Below are 9,891 nucleotides of genomic sequence, written 5' to 3'. Positions count from 1 at the left end.
ACTTTCTAACTTGAGGTTAATCTCCTAGAAGGAGTTGGAGAGAGCCCCTCCTCGTAAAGCTATATAAAGGGGGGGGGGGTGGGGGCAGACCAGCTTTAGGCATCACTCAATCATCCAACAATCAAGCAACTCAAGAAGATTAGTTCGGCGTACTGTGAAGCAAAGCTTGGAGGGTTCGAAAATCATGAGCAGCTAAGCCTTTTTTTTTCTGGTTCAAGGGGGAGGTTCGGTTGTGTCATCGTGAGGTTCTATATTTAACTCAAGTTCTTGCTTTTTAATTCAAGTATTCGTTGGTTCTTGTGCATATTCTCAATGGATGTTAATGTTAATTAGTCTGACAAATTAATTAATGTTGATTTTCCTACTACTATCCATGGTTCGGTGATCCGTAATTGTCACAAATAGTGGTACAAGTAGCAATTAGGTTAACATCTTTCTGGGTCAATTGTTCGTGACAGCCTTTGACCAATGTATTGACATGTTTTAACCTAAGGGGAATCAATGGGACAAGATTCGATAATTGCAGCTATCTCAATTATTGTTATTTTGGTTTAACTGTTTTCACAAAGCTTAATGCTATCATTAGTTAATATGGAACACTATCGTACCCAGTTGATGAGTGATAAATGTTGATCAAATGCTGGGTTTGGTCAGCTGATTTAGGAAAACACAAGGTTTATTATGGCTATCCTAATAAATCTAAGGTTAAATGCTTGAATTGCAAGACTGCCGAAGTCTACCTATGATCGATGGCCAATTGATCAATCCGAACCCTTGAATCAGAATTCGGTAAGACTGATTTCTCTTGTTTGTTCGTTGCTAATTGCTTTCTTGTTCTTTTAGAAATTTTAATTATTTAATTTTCCCACTCCATTATATTAATCATTCAGTTGAGGAATTATTCCCTAGCTCCCTGTGGGGTTCGACCTAGTACCACTATTACTGCAAAAATTCTATTGTGGGACTAGAATTAATTTTGAGGGCTTCAACAACCCGTCAATAATCCTTCCAATATAAGTGCTGAGCAAGTTAAGTGTTCTTCATCTGTGATTCATTGCTCAAAATCAAAGGAAATGAGATCGGTTTTGGTCCTGAGGGCAAGTTATTATCTCATCACTGGATGCACCTTCAAAAAAGTCAATTTTTGGGAAGTGGATTGGACAGAAAGAAGATTGCTTCTAGCAGCATTGAGACTGAGGATGAGGTGGATCAAGGATTTTCAGTTCATGATTCCCCTGGAAAGAACTATGATGAAAATTCTGATGCAGATGACCGAAGTGAATCAATGGAATCATTTGACAGCAAGAATCCAGGAAAGAGTTTTCATGATCATTATCATGAAGCTATGGTCTCCAAACTTGATCAGGCCAACTCTGAGTTGATACATAATGAAGTCTTCTTCTCAATTGGAGATCCAAAGCAGCTAGACAGAGAAGGTCATGAAAGGTTCACTACCCAGTTATACAGTGAACGTGCCAACGACCCTGGTCAACATACACTAGCTATCCTACCAGTGATCGCAAAATCTTACTCTTTGCCTAACCTGGGATTCTATACCCCTACCCCTAGAGATGGTTCACTTTCCCCTCTGTTTATAAAACCTCGCTACAGATCTTATGAGGACTTGTTTGCTTTAGGTGCAAAGGGGAAGAAATTTATAAATCATGAGCTTGGAAGACATGCAATGGCAGATGAAGAAAAAGATGAGGACTTATATGTGGGTGAGAAAGAGAAATATAATCCTTCAAGTGCAAAAATTGATTCTTATAATCTTATTGGCTTGGAGAAAAACTTGACAGAACGAGGATTGTATGGAGTAGATATGAAAGTTTTTCAAGAAGAACCATCAATATGCAGATTGGATGGATTGCGAAGCAATGAGTTCAAAATAAAGTGTATCAAAGAGTGGGTCAGCATGATTAATCTTGATGATTGCACTAGCCCTTTCCAAGAACCACATGGCTCACCTCATTCTACTGATAAGGTAAAGAAGGGTTCCAATGTATTGGGCATTATTACTACAGCAAAATTTGATGCTAAGATTACTCCTGCCATGGAAGCAGCAAAGAACTATGTTTCTTCTTTGACTGTAGCATCCACAACAGCTCAGCTGGCAAATCTTGAGTTGGTTGTGATCCCATATCTTAGCGCTTTTGTGAGCCTGAAGGTGCTTAATTTATCAGGAAATTCCAAAGGTAGGCATGGGCCACATGGCACATAGCATTAAAACATTTATTTAGTCAATTGTATCATGTTCATTAAAGACTTAATAAGGTTTTATTATCAGTCTTTGTAGATCAATACTTTACTGAGTTCTTGGTATACTACTGATATTTTTGTCTTTTTGCTAATTGTCATTCCTAGTGAGGATAACTGTTGGTGCTCTTCCACGAGGTCTTCATGTGTTAAGTCTGTCAAAAAATAACATCTCCACCATTGAAAGCCTTCGTCAACTTATTTCTTAATATGAAGCGAATCATTTCATTTCTCAAGTTGTCTTGAAATATAACTCACAGTGTGGGTTAAAGCGCTATGCAAAATTAATATGACATAATTCTACTGATCAAAGAAATGAAATGATTCTGGTTTAGGTTAAGTTCAAAGAGGCATCCGGTGTCTCTCATAGATATGTGACTTGCGGCAAAAGTTGTTATCCTCAAGGTTGTTGCTGGCCAAAATTTATGCAAGTCTACAGAACTTAATGGATCTGATTGACTGTTTCTTATATCAGTGTGAATCAGGAATTTGAGTTAGTTGCAATTTCACATTTTAGTTGTGTATAGATTGCATTAGTGGATGTTCTTTATGTTACTGGTTATTATTTTGGGTGCAATTCATCCTCTGGTGTTAAGACTGTACTTAGACATATGATTCTCAAGCTATCTCTCTGACTTCTGTCGAAGGAATTTTCCCTTATAATACATAATCTCCATTTTTTTTTGCAAGGTTAGGATCTTAATCTCCTATTTCGGCTTATTAGTAACTATGCCAGAAATAGGGTTCATTGCTTGGAGCAATGGTAAAAGATCAACCTGACAAGCAGGAGAATGAGAACGCAAGTTTGAGTCTGAGAGTGGCCAGTCTGTAAAAAAATGCCAAAGTTTAGGTCATGTATTCTATCCATCCTTCCAAAGAACCCAAATAGCTGGGACCAATATTGGGTAGTGGTCCATAACTATGCCAGAAAATCTGGACCAGATATATTATAGTGTGCCGCATCCTCTGCTTTATGCCAACTTTACCTTCGTGTATTGACATCCTTTACAGGTAATTCACATTTTAATTCTTTTTCAGGCCTAGCTTTATGCTCTTCCCTTAAAGAGTTACATCTGGCTGGAAACAAAATTAGTGAAGTGGAAGGTCTTCATCGTCTCCTCAAACTGAATGTCCTGGATTTGTGCTTCAACAAAATTTCAACAGAAAATTTCTTGGCCAACTTGCAGCTAACTACAAATCCTTACAAGCCATTAGCTTGGAAGGTAATCCAGCACAGAGGAATGTGGGAGATGAACAATTGAAGAAATATTTACAAGGCCTTCTCCCTCGTCTGGTTTACTTCAACAGGCAGTCGATCAAAGCTATCTCTTCAAAGAAGGATGCTGACCGCCCAGCTAGATCAGCCATCACTAGACATAAGTTTGGCAGTGCCCTGAGGTCAGAACATAAACTGAGGAAGGGACTCCATAACATACCTCCTCACAAACCATCATCTTCGTCAAACCATGGTCGTAGAAATCAGGTAGTGGGCACACCAAAAAGATACATTGGCCGGCATGCTACTCATCATGGCCACCATTATCTGGATATTGGCAGCAAGCTACCAAGTTTGCGGTCTGGTCTCTATTTACACTAGAGTTTACGATATGGGACAAATTCAATTTATTCTCGTTTCTACCATGAAATTCAATTTATTCTTTCAGATATGGGACAAATTTCTGTTCTACTTGAGACCTAAATGCCACATCTCAGAACCCACGGATGAACTTAGCACTAGGAGTGGGCAAGGTGAAGAAAATGCAACCACTGGGAAAGGATTTCCTTGATGGATCCTTTACTAGACCATTCAGATCTTTTTTCTTTTTTTGCTATTATAGTTGTCTAATGCGACTGGTCCAAACTTCCAACAGATGCTACCAGAATTTCAGTATGTAGCATATGGTGTGTTCTGTTGTATTTTTTCTTGTTTTTTTTTTTGTTTTTTTGAAAAACTCTGGCTTAATTTGGGCACGAAGTGTGAACCATGGCCGTAGATCAGCCTAGATTTTTATTCCTACGAGAACTCGGTAACTACTCTATGATTGGTTTAAGTAAAAGGAGATTTGTCATTGTTTTATTACACCCATGGTTTTCAAAACCGGACTGGACTGGACGGTTGGACTGGAAAAACCGGCAACCGTTCAGCCCCTGGGTCCGTTTATATTGTAAACCGTTACTTCCTAAATAACCGTTGAAAATGTAAAAAATTTGCTGACCCAGGTGGTCGAATCGTTAAACTGTTTGACCTGGGCAACGTTTCATAGGTTGCAAAATTTATTTTGGTTGGATAAAAACATAAAACAAAAAAAAAGACACTCATGTCCCCTGATCCCAGCCTTAAGAGTTAACCCTTCCAGCCTTCCTGACCTCATACCCTGACGGTGTGACCGATGACCTATGACAGCCACGACCGACGGTGAATTACGATGATCGGTGACTATGGTGGATTTCCTTCCTCACAGAAGGGCTTCATCTACGGCGACCAACGACTACACCCTTCTTTCCTCATAGAAGGGCTTCATCTACGACAACCGGCAATTACAACCTTCCTTCCTCACAGAAGGCTTTATCTACGATGGATTTCTTTTTGTAATCAGCAGCAACAAGGAGCAACAAGGAGCAGCGGCGGCCGGCGGTGAGCTTTGAATTTTTTGCTGAATTAATCTTGCTTAATAATTTTTTTGCTTAATTTTTATTGGAAAACTCAGTATGATAAACATTTAAATTGATCATATCATGCTAATTTATATATTTTACTATTTGCACATGTGCATAATACTCCTCTTATAGTCTTGATAAAAACTAATATAGAGTGCTGGCTGAATTGCACCCATAAACCAACACCATCATAATTGATTTTAATATGTAGATTATCATGATTCATGAAAATTGATTTTCATATGCAGATTATCATATGCACCCATAAACCACCCATGAAAATTGATTCATGATTTTTTGCATTATTAATTTTTGTTTCTTGAGTCATGCATGTATATATTGAAGCAAGATTACATTGCATATATTTTGTGTAAATGAATGTACTTGTATGGAGTGATTTTATATTTTGGTTGGTTCTTTTAGCCAATGAATGTGCTATTCTAAAATCTAAATTTTAGATTTTGTGTTTGTATGAAAGGATTTATTTTTTAGTTGAGTTTCTTTAGTTGGATTAAGATGATGGAATCCTAAAACTAATACATCTGATCCAACTCCATCACAAGAGTCCATTTCATTAAATGCTAGAACGAAAATCGATTTTGCTTGGGAGCATATATCCCTTAAAGTTGATCATCTTAATGGATCAAAGTCAATGACATGTCTTTTTTGTCAAAAGACTTTTAAAGGGGGATGGATTAATAGTATGAAATAACATCTTGTCCAAAAGAATTGTGGTATTGCAATTTGTCATAAAGTACCCTATGATGTAAAATACAAAATGGAGCTCATTGAATGAAATCAATGAAAGAAAAATGAGTGAAAAGCAACCAATGAATTTTATTGACACTAGAACACAATGTGGAAGAAATGATAATGATGATGATATTGAGATTAGGGAAATAGATCTACCTAGTACACATGATACTTATCAAGGGAAAAAACTAACTACATCATCGGGAGAGGGGAAATCATCTTCAGGACTAATAACTAGCTATTTTGCTCCACGGACCACTTCAGGTGCATAACCTAGTATTAAGAGTGTATTGGCATTTAAGGGAGCAATTAGTCATGTGGATCGTGTTGTTATGAAGTGGTTGTGTGATGCTTGTATTCCCTTGCATGCTTTGTGTTCAAGATATTTTCAGTTTATGTTAGATGCACTTGCTACTATAGGTTCAGGGTATAAAGCTTTTTCATATCATAATTGTAGGATTAATTTGTTGAAAGATTTAGTTCAAGAGGTTCAAATGTCAGTTGATAAACTTCGTAAGGATTGGGCTACATATGGTTGCACTATAATGGCTGACAATTGAACAGATACACATAGTCGAACATTGATTAATTTTTTAGTATATTGTCCTAGAAGAACTGCATTTGTGAAGTTTGTAGATGCTTCTGAAACATTCAAGAGTGAAGAGAATTTATTTCTTTTGTTTAAAGAAGTTATTGATTGAGTAAAATCAGAAAATGTTATTCAGGTGGTCACTAACAATGTTGCAAATTATGTAGCTACAAAAAGATAGTTGGAAGCAGATTCCATAGATATATTGGTCACCTTATGCAACACATTGTCTAAATTTGATGTTAAAAGAAATTCGGGAAATGGATTGTGTTGCAAATGTGGTTCAACGTGCCCATAAAATTACAAAATTTTTCTGCAATCATATTTTTGTACTCTCAATGTGAAGGAAGAGACCTAGTTGGACTGAGATAGTACGTCTTGGAGCCACTCGCTTTGCAATTAATTTCATTGCATTGGATAACATTTTGAAGCACATGCATGATTTGCAAAATTTGGTGACATATCAGAGTTTTAATGACTCTTGGTATGCCAAAGATGCAAAGGGGAAGGAAGTAATAAAAATAGTGTTGGATTCTGAATTTTGGGCACAATGCAAAATGATTGTGGGTTTCACATCACCTCCTATTAGGGCATTTAGACTTGCAGATTCTGAGTTTGGACCTGCAATGGGGTATATGTATCATGCTATGTTGAAGGCAAATGAGTCATAGAAAAAGTATTTTAATTATAAGAAAGATGAATATGGCCCAATCATGGAGATTATTGATAGAAGATGGAATAGACAAATGGGTCAGAGGCTTCATCTTATAGGGTATTATTTTAACCCAGCCTTCCAATATGATCTAAAATCAAAAGTTAAATCCCCGGCCGTTATGTTTGCAGTATTTGATGTCATTGTGAAAAGCTTTCAATCAAATCAGATGATGTTGAGATAAAGATAAACAAAGAGTTTACAAAAGTTGCCGTGGTAATTTTGGAAGACTTTCCTCAGTAAATACATTTAAGTCAATACCTCTAGGTAATAAATATTTTTTTCTTATAACATGTTTATTATTTCAATTTTATCTTATAAATAAAATCAACTCTATTTCATTGCATATAGGTGAATGGTGGTCGAGATTTGGTTGTGACACTTCAAATTTGAAAAGAATTATTGTATGGGTCCTTAGCCAAATGTGTAGCTCATCTGGATGTGAACACAATTTGAGTGTTTTTAAGCGTATACACATGAAGAGAAGGAATAGGTTGGAGTACCAGAGGCTCAATGACCTAGTATATGTTCATTGCAATCTACATGTGATGGATGGGTAAGTGTTTTATGTTTCATAATTGTTTATTTTTTTATGTTTTCATTGTATCTAATGTATCATTTATTGCTTTGTAGGAAAAAAATTGAAAATCTTGACCCAATTGGGCATGAACATATTGATGCTGTGAAAGATTGGATAGTGCACGATGATGAGGATCTTCCATTACTTGATGGTTATGAAAAAGGTGATATGTTTAAAGTTGATGAGAAAACATTTCTAAAAATGGAATCACCATCAAGAAAAAAGAGCTAGGACTGATGGTAACTATTATTAATAATATCTCAAATGACATTTCCATACTTGATTCTTTGGTTATTTTTGAGTTCTAATTTTCTATTTTCGTTCTTTAGATGGTGATGATGATTTTTTCACTAAGCAATGGAGAATCATGGATAGGGGTGGATTCGAACTGAGCTGAGCTGAATAGTGCAAGGCTCGAGCTCGGCTCGAGACTGTTCTACAAGGCTTGAGCTTGGTTCGAGCTAGAACCTTGAGCTCGAATTCGGCTCAAGTCAAAAACTCGTAAGCTCGAACTTGATTTTGAGAAAAAATGTTTTATAAAAACAAAAAATTATATATAAAAATATTTTTATTTGATATTTTAAAAAATAAGAATTATAATAATTAAGAATTATAACATTTTTATCATATATAATATATTCGAGTTGGCTCGCGAGCCTTACGAGCCGAGTTCTATTAGGCTCGATCCTCTATTGAAACCGAGTCAAGCTGAGCTTTTCACGGGCCGAGCTCAAGTAGCTCGTTAAGAGCTCAGCTCATTGCCACTGAAGAAGTTCGTTCATGAATTAGGAGTGGTTCCGTCCAGCACATCACCCATCCCGTTGTTGTGTGACAACAATGGAGCCATCACTCAGGCTAAGGAGCCTCGGGCCCACTCGAAGTCAAAGCACATCGAGAGGAAGTACCATGTACTATGGGAGATCGTTGGTAGAGGGGACGTCTTGATTCAGAAGGTAGCATCAGCGGATAATGTGGCAGACCCATTAACTAAGCCACTCACACAGAAGGTGTTTGAGAAACACGTGGAAAGTATGGGACTCCGGCTTGTACCAGATTGAACCTTTGTGCAAGTGGGAGCTGTTGGACAGTTTTTGTATGCCCTTAGCTTCAATAAATTTTGATGTACTTTTGATATTTAATGTAAATAAATGAAGTACATGTTTGATTCATGTTGTGTGGTATACTTCTGTGTAAGACCCTAAAACTGGACACTTAATGAGACTTGTGTTGGTTTTAAATGTTCACAACCGTTGGATAAGTTTGGGGAGAATTATCCTGCCATGGCTAACACTGGTGTGCTGCCAACTGTTGGGGTGGCTTGTCTCAGCCACCAGGGTGAGACCTAAGGCACATGCAGTGTAGGATTAATTGAACCCTTGAACCGGACCAGATTTCCAGTATTGCTCTGGACCTTGGAGATTGATGGGCAAAACTGGAAAGTTACACCCGACCCCTAGACCCGATTATGGTACTGCACTAGGTGTTGGATTGGGCTGTCTTTGATATGACAATTAGTGAGATCCTTAGCAGGGGTCAAAACCTGGGTATGTTGGGACAGTTTGAGAATTCATCTAAGTGGGTGATCATAGTGACGGGATCAGCCCCTTTGTCAGACAAAGGTAATGATCGGGGATGCACTTTCTCTGATGGAAACCAAACTTCCGGCAGTTGATTTCAATCGTTGGAATTTTGTTTTGCAAAATTTATATATATGATATATATTTAGTATGGTTTCAAAATTGTTTGCAAATGGTTTTAATTCTCGGGATCCATGTAAGTGGAGAGTGCATCACTTTTCCTTGCAGCCGAGGGAGAGGTCCTCTCTTGTTGGGTAGTGCTTGATCATTATGGGTTGAGAGGTTAAGTGTAAGGCCATTTGGGAGAACACCTGATGGGCTAATCTTGCACCTACCCACAATCCCTGGGTTTTTATAAGATGGCTTGGCCCAGGGACCACTTAGTGTAAGTGTTGGGCCCATAGGGTCCATATGATGGGCTCAGGGGGTTTACTGGGCTCTCCAGTGAGTTCGGCTAGGCCTTATAACAAAGGCTGGGCCGAACCCATGTGGCTGGTGTGTAGATCAATGCTTGGGTCCCACGCCATACAAAGAAGCCCAGCTGGGCAGCAATTTGGAAGACTTTTGAGCACATAACCTTATTGGGCCTAAAGCCCATTTCGAACTAGGCTGATTTGATCAATCATTATTAAGGGGTGGATCTAAGATTAGGATGAGCCCAAAAGCTTATCTAATCTGCAGATAGGATTAAGAAGAGTCCTAATCCAAATATAGATTTGGATGAGGGGCAACTCCTGATATGATCAGGAAATTCTTTCTTAATCAT

At 37.8% G+C, this 9,891-nt stretch overlaps 1 pseudogene across 1 annotated transcript; it reads left to right on the top strand.

The window, feature by feature from the left end:
• Positions 1 to 1,120: 1,120 nt before the first annotated feature.
• On the top strand, positions 1,121 to 8,717 carry LOC104590474 (uncharacterized; annotated as a pseudogene). The gene is made up of 5 exons (XR_016082596.1): positions 1,121 to 2,195; positions 2,365 to 2,461; positions 3,242 to 4,891; positions 7,320 to 7,524; positions 7,602 to 8,717. The product of XR_016082596.1 is annotated as an uncharacterized LOC104590474 (transcript).
• Positions 8,718 to 9,891: the final 1,174 nt, after the last annotated feature.

The sequence above is a fragment of the Nelumbo nucifera genome, chromosome 1 (assembly GCF_055504915.1).
Source record: "Nelumbo nucifera cultivar China Antique chromosome 1, China Antique-T2T, whole genome shotgun sequence".
Lineage (NCBI taxonomy): Eukaryota > Viridiplantae > Streptophyta > Magnoliopsida > Proteales > Nelumbonaceae > Nelumbo > Nelumbo nucifera.
Note: the sequence above shows the minus strand (reverse complement) of the source record. Positions and strands in the feature narration are given on the sequence as shown.